The following is a 12,691-nucleotide window of genomic DNA, read 5'->3' as shown; positions in this document are numbered from 1 at the left end:
ACCTTCTCTATTACGCGTTTATGTAGGAGTTCCTGTATTTCTTGTCTTAATTCTAAGAGTTCTGTTCCTTGCAACCTCTTCTTTTTTAGTGGGGGTTTGTTTGTTAGTTCTATACAATAGCTGTGGTGTACCACATTTAAAATTCAACTATCTGTTGCTATGTCTTCCCATTGAAGTAGATGATGTGCTATTCTATTCTACCTCTCACTGGTGTTGTGTTGGGGTCTTTTGTTGTGGGCAAGTCTATTGGAGTTTGCTCCTCCCCTTCTCGAGGGCTGTCCCCTGGCTCTTCCTCTGCCCCTGAAGGGCTACCTTGGTTGCTGTTGCCAGTCTTGGGTATCCGGATGGCTAGTTTGATTGCTGATCACCACCTTGAGTTTGTTGTTGTTGGCCTGTTGAGAAGACTCCCCTTCCTGTGGCTCTTCTGAGGTTAAAATCCCCTCTTTAAAAGGTGCCCCTCTGTTGTAGGGCTCCCATAGCCCTGGCCGTCTCATTGCCCTTTTTTATTTGTTGAAGTGATTCATCTACCTCATTTCCAAACAGGGCATCTCTTGTGAAGGGTCTGTTCATTTTTGAGGTTTGGACCTCTTGCTTGAAACACAACAAAAAGAGAGGTACATAGAGACGTTTAAACACAATCCTTGGAATAGTCCACAGGCCAGCGAAATCACGATGACAGAGGCATTCATTCTTAATATGTTCTTAATCCCTTTTTATTCATTGCTTGGCAATATACATGCGAATTGTGCAAAACAGCCAACGCATTTCACCCATGATTCGGGCTTCTTCAGGGCTGTAAACATAACAACACAACACTGTCACCACATTTGACTGAATACATTTATAAAAGGACAAACACGTGGCACATGTTGAGAGTATATAATGTTTTCCACTCCTGGACATGAGTGGAGCTTGATGCATACATTTTAATTTGTTGTTTTCTTCTGTACATGGGAGGCCCTTGTCATGTCAACTACTTGTAGAAATGCATCAATTTTGTGTACCAAATTGGTGAAGGGAATATATTTGTCCCAAAAGATTATTGATTTAAGATTTGAGACCACAGTATAAATGCAAGATTATTTTTAATTTTTTTTTATATGTGTTGTATTTATGTATTTAGTTTGTATGTGGACATGTTTGTCCACATATACACATGTCGGCGCACGGACGTGGATGCCTACAGACAGCACACAAGGCTCTGTGTCGTCATTTCCCTAACGGCCCCCTGTATCTTCGGGCCCCACCACACGTATCACAGTGTCCCGCAGAGGACACAACATGTATGAATGTTGTCAACAATCTTGGAAACAAGTATTTACTCGTCTTTAGAGAGCAGGAAAGAGCCCTTTCTTTTATTTCCGCCTGGTTTGCATCTTGCTGTTGTAACCAGAGAGTACACAACCCGCCCAGACGGCACAGGTGGAACCAGAGAGGAACGGGAAAGCCTGTCCCAGCTGAACAATGCGCAGAGCTGAGACAAAAATGTAGCCTGGAGGTGCCCGGCTGGGATGTGAATCAGAGAGCCAGGCCTTTGTTGAGGAGCGGCAAGTAAGCCCGCCATTTCTGTGAGCAAGGGACTCCTCACAGGGTGGGGGCCGGGGACCGTGTTGAGATAATTCCTTTTCACCCTCGTAAACTCATAAGGAGAAGAAAAAAAAATTGCGAGACCTGCAAAAAAAGACTCTAAGTTCCTGAAAATTGGCATCGACTTCAAGGCTAACAAATTAAGCGGGTGAGAGGCCAACGGCCAAGGCTGTGGGAATAAGGAGAGCCAGAGGAGGCGAAGATCCGCACTCTCCCTCTGTCCTCGTCGCTGCGGCACAACCAGACTTAGAGGGACCGGCTTGTGCACTCTTGCGCCACCATGAACACGTACAGCCACCGTCACTTCCAGCTCTGGGATGGAGCTTGGGGGCCTGAGTGGCTCCTTAAGCAGGGTGTCCTCCGTCTACTCGGGGGCAGCTACCGGCCCCCGAGCATCCACAGAGGCAGCGGAGGTAGGAATATCTCCGTGTCCACAGCTAGGTTTGTGTCCTCTGGGGTGGGAGGCGGTATGGGTGGTGGTGCCGGCTATGGCTTTGGTGGCTCTAGCTTTGGCATTAGCCACGTTGTGGGAGATGGTCTGCTGTCCGGTGGCGAGAAGGCCACCATGCAAAACTTGAATGACCGCCTAGCCTCCTACCTGGACAAAGTCCGCTCCCTGGATCTCGCCAACACCAAGCTGGAACACTAGATCCGCGAGTGGTACGAGAAGCAAGGTCCCGGGCCCTCCCGCGACTACAGCCACTACTACAAGACCATCGAATACCTGCGAAACAAGATCCACGCTGTCACCACGGACAATGCCAAGACCCTGCAGCAGATCGACAATGCCAAGCTGGCAGCTGATGACTTCAGGAGCAAGTACGAGAGTGAGCTGGCCCTTTGCAACAGTGTGGAGGCCGACATCAATGGCCTACGCCGGGTCCTGGATGAGTTGACTCTTGCCAGGTTAGACCTGGAAATCCAAATCGAAAGCCTGAAGGAGGAACTGGCTTATCTCAAGAAGAAGCATGAGGAGGAGATGAACGCCCTGTGTGGCCAAGTTGGTGGGCAGGTCAATGTGGAAATGAATGCGGCATCAGGTGCAGACCTGGGCAAGATCTTATCTGACATGAGAGCCCAATACGAAGACCTGGCGGAAAAGAACCGCAGAGATGCCGAGGCCTGGTTCTTCAGCAAGACGGAGGAACTTAATTGTGTCATTGCCACCCACAGTCAACAGGTACAGTCCAGCAAGAGTGAGATCACAGACTTAAGGCGCACCCTCCAGGGGTTGGAGATAGAGGTGAAGACCCAGCTAAGCATGAAATCGGCCCTGGAAGGCACACTTGCGGAGACTGAGGGCAGGTACTGCATGCAACTCAACCAGATCCAGGCCATGGTTTCCAACGTTGAAGCACAGCTAGCCGAACTCATAAACGACATGGAAAGGCAAAGCCAAGAGTACAAGATCCTCATGGATGTGAAGACGCACCTGGAAATGGAGATCGCCACCTACCGCCGCCTGCTGGAGGGAGAGGAAGCCCAGCTCTCGTCCAGGGCTACCAAAGATGTGCTCCAAACCACCGACAAGTACGCACAATCGTTGAAGAGACCGTGGATGGGAAGGTTGTCGCATCCCACGAGAAAGTCCACAAATCTGCCTTCTGAGGAAAACATGAAGAGATCTTGAAGGAACCAAGCTGGTAAACCCTGGGCACATCACTGGATGAAGACCACAGTTGTCCTTTACAGAGCCATCCTAAACCTTGTGGCTAGTCCAGTTACAGCAGAGATCCTCTAAAATGGGTCCTCCCATAGAGTTGCTTCCATCCTCTTCTTTCTTGTCTATCTAGAGATGGGGGAGCCAAACACTGCATAATGCAGCCCTGCTGTTTAATCATTTTTGGCTTATTGTCCATTGAAGTGAAGAGAATGAAGAGCTGGCATGCTTCAAACACTACTGTTCATCTTGTGCTTCTGAACGCCAGGCTGGACCCATCACCAGGCAACAGCTAGCCATCTCCCATAGGTCTCCACCGCCTCATAAGCATCTGTCATGCACAATCCAGATTGCTACTTACGTGTAGCAATCTGAGTATACTCTGAGTATTTGATGAGTGATGCGATCATCGGTGATCTGCACCGGAGCTGCTGAAAGACTCATTAGTCGCTGCCTCTACCCCCAACCTCCCTTAAGTATGTCGCCTGGACTCTACATCTTATGGATTTCCCCCTGGGACCCATTTTTCAAACAATCTCATATTAGAAGCCGAGATGACTCTGCGTGGTGTTTGTTTATTGGCATTGGCCCGAGTATCTACGTGGCTCAACCTGGGTTCTGGTCCCGCTTGCTCTAACTTTTGGGCCACCATTAGACACTTTTCTTCCACTGCCGGTCTACCAGAACTGATCTGCTTCCCTGCCCCCTGCTCTTTTTTTCTCCCCTCCCATCCCTCCTTCCTCTACTGGGGTCCTGATCCCCTATGTTTGATTATGCAACTGTAACTAATGTAACCATGCAAATCTGCTATCTTTGTTATTCCCTACTGCGGAAACCTGAGCAACATGGCTGATGCCCGGTGGAGCTGCTAGACAGCTATAGAGGAGATCGGCCCTGGTTCACCCCCTCGACCATCACCTACCCAGTCAGACATTAGGCATAGTTCTCCTCGTCTCCCCTTTTTGTCTCCCTCCGCCCCCTCCCTCCAACGAACTACTGTTAACTTTGTTCTTTTTCCTTTGTTCTTACTATGGTCTTGTAACGGATGTAATTTGTAATGCAACGATCCTCATGTAAAGCGCTCTGATACCTCCGGGTCTAGCCAGCGCTATATAAAACTCTCCAAATAAATAAATAACTTGTCCTTTTATAAATGTATTCTGTCAAATGTGGTGACAGTGTTGTATTATTATGTTTACAGCCCTGACGAAGCCCGAATCATGGGCGAAACACGTTGGCTGTTTTGCACAATTCGCATGTGCAGTGCCAAGCAATGAATAAAAAGGAATTAAGAACATATTAAGAACTAATGCCTCTGTCATTGTGATTTCCCTGGCCTGTGGACTATTCCAAGGATTGTGTTTAAACGTCTCTAATTATGTGCCTCTTGTTTTTTGTGTTTAAATGTTATATTAAGGACCACTAACGGTGGCTGGTTCTTAGAGGTGGGCACTTTTTTTGAGACCAAATAGGAAACCAGTTGTAGTTTTTAGTATAATGAAATTAACTCAGGTAGTGGTGCGGCAGTCTAGGTACCCTGCCACCGAGAATCAGTACCTCTTGCTTGAAGCCTGATATTTGGAGCCAGGCGTACCTTCTCAATGTTGTGCCTGTGCACATTTGTCTGCTGGCTGTATCGACTGCATCTAAGGCTGATTTCAGGCAGGTGTTTGCTATGTCCTTTCCCTCCTGTATGATGGATGTTGCCCTCTTTTATCCTCTGCTGGGTACGTGTTCATTAGTTCTTCGATGTCATCCCATTGTTGGTAGCCATACCTGTAGAGGAGAACAATGGAGTTTGCAACGTGTCATTGCATTGCTGCTTCTTTCTCCATTTTTCTCCCTACCATTTCCATTCTTTTGCTTTCTCTCTCTGTCGGTGGGCCAGTGGAGGAGTGGGTGCTGCTCCTTCTCCTTGCAGTGGTGGCAATGAAGGAGTCTGGCACTGTGTTTCCCTGAATGTATTTAGGGTATTTTGTGGAAGGTTTATATGATTTCTTCACTTTTGGGGTTACCCCTTTTGCTGAGGCAGGCTCCTTGAAAGCCTCCTTGCCCTGGTCCAGGATGCTGGTAGCTTTGGGAGGTATTGTGTCCCCTTGGAGGATGGTGCCAAAATCTCTAGAAGGAAGCAGGAGTCTTCTTTCTCCTCCTCTAAGGGGACCCGAAGGTATCACCTGCTCTCTTGATGATGCTGTTGTAGAAGGCTATGTCTTCTGGAGGTGAAGTCTTCGAGGGATAGCTACAGACCTCTTCTTCGGGGCTTTCTGTGTCAAGGTTGTTCCATTCTTCATCGAAAGTCCCAGAGGATTCCTCCTCTTCAGGAGCATCGAGCTCCTCTTTGGCTTTTTTGGTGGCGCCGGCGGGTTTCACGGGAATTTGGAATTCCTATTGTGCCTTGTAGAACTCCTTCTGTTGAAGGAGTGCTGCCATTTTCGCTTCAAGGCATCTCTTCGTTTTCTCCACCTCGATGGCCCTTTCGGCGTCAGAGGCCAGGAAGATCCTCTTCTTGGGAGTGGTGGTTTCTGGCTCCGACAGTGTGGTCCTTCCCTTAGCGGCCTCTCGTTCGGAGCTTGCCTTCATCGATTTTGACAAACTTCCCTCATCGGTATCCTTGGGTGGGTTCCGTGGGTTACTTTTGGTCGCAGTTGACCCTCGGTCGTTGTTTTCTTCAAAGCCTGGGCTGCTTTTTGCGCCTTCTTTTCGTGGCCCTTGGTTTCTGATGGTTGAAAGCTTCTTACCTTGTCCGTCTTCTTCTCTGTGTCCTTTGTCGCCTTCTTCACGGTATGCCTCTTCTCGGCATCCCCTTCGAGGATCTTGATGTCTGACCCACCCCCGTGTGACGATTTTTTGGGCACCCTCAGGTTGTCCTCATTGCTTGAGTGGCTTAAAACCCTCAGCAGTGGTTGTTTCCGTCTTTGGAGCATGGCTGCGTAATGGTTCCCCCCTCTGCTTTCGGCTTACCTTGAGTGTCTTCGACACGAACACCGCAATGCCTCACAGTCTTTATCCTTGTGATCGTTCAGCAGGCAGAGGTTACAAATGTCATGTGGATCACGCTGTGCAAACTTGTGGTGGCACTTTGGGCAGAATTTGAAAGGGGTATTTTCCATGGCCCCTTACTTCGCCCTCTTTTGATCCATCTGCGATGTTGCTCCATCAGAGTCCCCGGCGCGTAGGTGTCCGGAGGTCTTTTTCCTTCTCCGGTGTCTTCTCAGTCGATGATTGATGATTTTTTTCACTTGAATTCCTTGATTCTTTTGGGAATTTTGTCCAAAACTTCAGAGTGTCTCCTTTTGCTTCCAGACCCAACAGCGGTAAGAAGGAACTTTCGGTGCTCCGTCTGAAGTCACAGTAGGGATGGACCTAGCAAAACATGGTGGTCGACGATGCCCCAAGCAAAAACAAAACCAAAAAAATAAAGACTATTCAGGACCCAACCATTAGATGGCAGAATAATACCCAGCATGTGAATCCAGAAAAGGAATCAAGCTGCAAGGCCACACTTTTTGGGACTGCTTGAGATCATAGGGTCTTTGTAGTTGGGTTGGTCTTGGAGGTGGAGCAGTGGAGACCACCAATGCATTAATAGCCTCATTCACCAAGCTAGTATTACAACAGACAGTACCTCAAATGCCTTGACTGTGAGCACATTACTATGGGGTTGCATGTGGTAGGATGTAGAGTATATTTATCACCAGTATTATTCTCCTGGATAGTGCTGGGCTTTCCTGGAGGGGTCTTCTTGCTGGGAGGCAGCCTGGCAGGTTGCTTCACAGAGGAATCATATGCCTCATAATGTCCAGCAGGTGCAATCAGGGCTAATGTCTGCCAGTATCTAGATCAGAATTATAGGTGCAAGCTGGGTCAGGGAGACTGGTGCTGAGGTCTGATCTTCAGGCCTTAGGAGCTCAGAGTCGGTGGGAGGTAAAACACTACGAGCAACCAGATTTTTTTTGTCTTTAAACGCTGCAATCAGAGCACCCACGAAAGAGTCTGAATAAAACATGGAAGGCTGGATTGAATCAAATCCTGCAATGTATTAACAGGAGACTGGCAGAGGTGTGGAACCGCCTCAGCAGTTCCTGGACCTAAGGTTATGAAAATCTGACTTCTCTACAACAGACTAACTAAAGGAGCTACTGATCCAGGGAACTGTGTTTTAAAGATATGGAATGATTTTCCGTGCAGGACTCGTGAGAATCAAACTTCTGAGCCAGAGAACCCGGTGTCAAGTCCTGCATTTTGAAAAAGCAAAGAAGGAGGGAAGTGTATTCAGTGCACCTCCAGTGTCTGGGAAACCTCACAACAAGACTATGGCAGGAGTTCCTTTGGATCCTCTTCAGCAGGGGCTGGTGCATCCATTTTTTCCTTCATGTTTTTGCTTTCGAATCTATATGCTTGACCACAGGGATAGGCCTCTCTCCTTCACTCCTACTTGCACTGAAGTTCACAGCTTTATAGAGCATGAAATGTCACAGAACAGTCACAGTGGGGTGCTTGAGAAGCCAATTATGAAAGAGAACTCTTAGCAGACACAAAGAGGAAGAAATAGTTAAATACATGCTTACCATTTTTGTCAAATCAATATTCTGGTAAACTGTTGCTCATAATAGCATATATTTTCCAGGTTCATCTTATTTCAACTGATTAAGTGGGCATTACCATAATTTAGCCAGAACTGACAGACCATGAGTGGAACACTCCTTTGATGGAAGGATGGTCTGATGCAAATTTCTTGACGACCTCCGCCAAAATGCAGACAAAATACATAAATATAGTGTCAAAGTGTTGCAGGTCCAGGGAAGGATTTCAGAGACTTATCCAGCAAGGAAGTTGAGTAGTATACCCTACTTACTTTATTCCTAAATGGTTTATAGAGACATTGAAAGTAAAAGTACACATTTGATTAAGTCATATGGCCCAGGAAGAAGATACACATTCAAGTTATAGCATGTGTAACAGCTTTGGAGAAAACAAATACAACCAACTCTGGGCACGCAACTCCTCTATTTTGTCTTCCGTATAGTGATAAACAAAGAGGCCAAATCCCACTCACAACTCCAAGACAAAACTAAACTAGCTAAGAGGTCTCATGCCTGGATGGTCCTGCAGTCTTATACAACAGCTAGCCCGGAAGAATCTTTACATACAACATATGCACTTAATTTGAAACAAAAACTAATGGCCTCAAGGATTGAGGTTTTACCAAGTTTAGCTGATCAGCCAGCATGGAAGTATAATGGCCCTGTGACATGTAACCTATGTGGTGCAGTGAAGCAAGATTTTGTACATCTGATTTGCTTATGCCCCTTTTTAAAAACAATTTGGTTGTTGTTATTAAAAAAAGCATTTAATGATAAGGGCATTCGGTCATGTAGACCGTCAATAATTATAGGCCTGGACTCAATTGATCCTCAACTAAATTGTAAGATGACTTCATAAAAAGTCAATTCAGAACAAGGAAAAATGTGCCTTTGATCTACTGATGAAATAGCGACTACAGACACTCTGGATTGCTAAGAACCATTCCCTGGAGGACTAAGTTGACCTACCATTTACTCCCTCAGTTATAAAAGAAATTTACAGTATGGCTCTTTTTTTTTTTTCTTTTTCAACTGCATCAATGCATTTTATACTGGGACTGGAAGTGATAGTAGTACATAAGATTGTTTTTTTATTGATATATTAAATGTTCTGGATGATTACGTCCATTTGTATTATTGTCCCAGGTATGAAAGTGACTCACAGATTGGTTTTAAACTGAATTAATTTACTTTATATTGCGATCGAGTAACATTGTAGACTTGACATGAGTTGAATTTTTAACAATTTTATAATTTTGGGAATTAACTATCTTTAGAAGATTGAAATGTTTTTTATTAACTGAAACAAAGTTTGTATTGTATTGATTAAGTCATACATCTGATTCAATCTATTGCTAAGGAAACCAAAGTGCTTGGTTAAAAATTGCTTCCATCAGGATTGCATGCAAACCAAGTAGCCTTTCCATTAGCAGTCTCACCTAGACTTGCCTACATTCGTGCCACAAGACATTTACCTGAGTTTCCTCACTACATCTGGGTGAAGAGGAAGTGGAAAATAAGTTTCCATAGCTCGTTGTCCATGGAATGTGGGTACCTGGAGGAGAAGCTTGGCCAATTTGCATTTTGAACAGTGGCAAAAAGACCAAGTGCGGCATCCCTCATTTATGGCAGTAGTGCTACAGTATGCTGGATTTCTTCTCGAATTTATGTGCTAGATATGCCCTGCTTAGCATGTCCTCAAAGTCATTGTCGAACACTGGCAGATGCTCTGTTCAACAGCTGTACATGATTCTAAATGACCCATTGCCATATCTTTTGACTAACAGTGATTGCTGAGGTGAATGAGTACCTCATTGTTTTTGGATAAAATACTTTAATACTTGGCCCTCATGTTGGCCGTTTTCCCTAGGACGCTTTTGCCAAATAACCGTGTAAAATGCTGTGCGCACCAACTATATTACTGTCAGCTTGAGGAAATCAATATGGTTATTGTCTCTGCTTTCGCTTCCAGGTACCCACAACAGCTATGTTGTTCAGATGCGCTCCTCACCTCTAGAGTATGTGTCTAAGTGTTCAGAAATGCCCTTCTCAGTAATACTTTTTGCAGCACCATTTTAGGAGAAGGTGTTGGATAGGTGCCTCAAGGTTAAGCTAGCATTTCTATAGCTCAAGGATCAGAACCTTTCCATCTATGCTTCTCCTGTGCAATGCTGAATGGGTTTAGTAAATCAGGGGATGCACACCCCCTTACTCGCATCTCAATCTTGTTTCAAGTATCAAACCTTAACTAATCACCTTGCAGCCCTATAACTCTCAACCTCAACACAAACAAGCCTAGTCTCCAAAGAGTCCAATGACATCAGTCTCCTTACAAACATGCATCTGCCCTCCCAGCTGTTGTTCACCTCCACTTCCAGCAAGGCTTCACCCTCACTGACTTCAGTGGTGTTACTCCTCCAAATGGCAACTATAGCCCCCTGACTTCAATTGTATTTCTCCCCAATAAACAATCAACACCTACAAATAGAGAACCACGACTGACGTTAGTGGGATTAAACATCTGCATCATCTTCTCAAAATGTTTTACCTCTGTTTTGTATAGTGAAAATATCAACATATCTGTATCACCTTCCAAGTAATAATTCACCTGCTACTCTTTGGGTCATCAAAAATACACAACAGCTGCCACATTTTGGCTCATCTCCAATGACTTTAATGGCAGCAAACAGCCGTATTACTCCAACACTGGTGCTCCTCCTTTGACATAAAAAACATCACCCTCTCAAAAATATTTAGCACTTTCCGAACAATGACTCACCTATATTACGTTCAATTATATCATAGTGCATTACTTTTAAAAATACTGCACCTCAATTTACTTCAATGGCATCTAACTATCCTATCACTCCATCACTGCTTAATAGCCATTGACTTCAAGGAAATAACCCTATCACAAAACTTCCTTTCCTTTAAGGATTCACATATATTGACCAAGGCATTCATTTGCAGTGGGCCAGTATAGCCTTTACAGCAATGTTTGATTTTAATTGATTGCAATGGCTTCATAATACATCATCCCATTAACAATAATGGATGACTTCAACTAACTTCAATGGAATCAAATTACATAATCACCCACACTGGTTCACTTTGTTTGCCTTCAACAGCATTAAATGTTCTCAAACATTCAGCGCCCCCGCAATAATGATTTACCTCTGTTAACTTCCATTGAATCATAGTACAGCATAACACTCTCAGCAGTGGATCACTTAAACAGTTGTTCACCTCAAGTTATGTCAATTACTTTATATTCACACAAATCTTCATCACACTCCCAACAATGGTCCACTTATACTGACTTCAGTGGCATCCTTCTCCTAACAGTTGCTCATCCCATTGACTACAGTGGCATCACCAATCAACAGACCAACATCCCCACAACAATGGTTCTCCACTGTCTTTATGGGCATCATAGTACAGCATCACACTCCCAACAATGTTTAACATCAATAATTTTCAATGGCAGCAAACTATGTTATTACCCAAAAACGAATTCATCTCTAATGACCTCAATAACATCACCTTCACAAAAACCTTCCTGACCCAGTTCCATCCCCACAATGCCATAACCTCTAGTAGGCCAACTTGCATCTCGAAACAGTTCACTTCTAAGACATAAATAGATAAAACATAATTTCAACAATGGTTCAGCTCCACTGTGAATTTGCCCTTATTAGCAAACCAATGAGGTGATTTCACAGAAATGACTTGGCAAAGTAAATTGTTGAGCCAGGACTTTGCCAGGGACAATGAAGAACCATTGTTATGGCCGGGCAAAAGGAAATCTTTCAATTGTATTGCACGTAAATAGAAGAATTCCTCTGTCAACATTTTTACTCCTTTCTAGTGGTAGCAGGAATCTTTTCACAGGAATTTTAAGTCATGCTTTCAAGCCAACGTGGGGAGAGATTTACAAGTGTTCCAGAAGCAGGTTTATCTGGTGAAGTAGACCTTAGTTCTACTGACTCAGATGGTACATTCTGCACCTCTGATGACCTTGAACTGCTTCTTGACATAAATACTCTTTTAGACCATGTCTTCGACGTCGACCATGACTTTTCAGGTTGCTTCAATATCGACTTGTGTGTCCTCGATGTTGACAAATGTGTGGATCTTTTGTCAGTGTATCCTTCGCCATCGACGGGTGTCTCGCCGTCGACTACCACCGTGTATCTTTTGACAGCGAATCCCTTGACGTCTCCGGATGTCTCAACATCGACGGCTGATGTTGCTTAGGCGTCACCGTAGTTGATGCACCCAGAGAATGTCTCAATGGAAAACTTGTTGCCGACGACCACTTAGATGCCAGTGAAGATCTAGAGGGCGATGCCTGCCTTGATGCCGAGTCTGCTCCAAAGCCACATTTGCCATTGGCGGTGAAGTATTTCCTCCGATTTTGCATCCTACCTCTCGGCGCCGATCGAGGTTGTCGTTTTTTTCATCTGTTTCATGAGATCATCCTCTGTGAGCTGTCTTTGTAGGAGAAGAGGGATCTTGGTAGGAGCATTGAGACATGCCAAGGTCTCTTGAAGATCCTGTCTTTCCTCTTTCCTGTAGGCCGTGCAGCCTGATCTTCTCTCTGTGCTTCACAATTCTTCTTGGTAGTTTCTGACAATGATGGCATGTCTATGGAAGGTGAGAATCAGGGAGACTGATAACACAGACTGAATCTGGATCAGTCTGTACCTTCTTTTTATCACAACAAGGGCACTTCACAAAGAGTGAAGGCATGACTTGACAGGAAAAATAAAATAAAAAAAACAGAAAAACAGTGTTCTTAAATCTGTCGAATGAAAGCAAAAACTGGAGTTTTCAAAGACAGGAGAGCTCAGTGCTTCAG

General features: G+C 44.9%; 1 protein-coding gene and 1 pseudogene across 1 annotated transcript in view; one reads left to right on the top strand and one right to left on the bottom strand.

Annotated features, from left to right (window-relative positions):
* LRRK2 (leucine rich repeat kinase 2) overlaps positions 1–12,691 on the bottom strand; it is a 1,602,077-nt gene that overhangs the window by 697,087 nt on the left and 892,299 nt on the right. The gene's annotated exons all lie outside the window — the stretch shown is intronic.
* On the top strand, positions 1,896–3,195 carry LOC146856086 (keratin, type I cytoskeletal 19 pseudogene; annotated as a pseudogene).

Source organism: Triturus cristatus, chromosome 4_1 (genome assembly GCF_964204655.1).
Source record: "Triturus cristatus chromosome 4_1, aTriCri1.1, whole genome shotgun sequence".
NCBI classification, from domain to species: domain Eukaryota; kingdom Metazoa; phylum Chordata; class Amphibia; order Caudata; family Salamandridae; genus Triturus; species Triturus cristatus.
The sequence above is the reverse complement of the archived record's forward strand: the minus strand, read 5'-3'. Positions and strand labels throughout refer to the sequence as shown.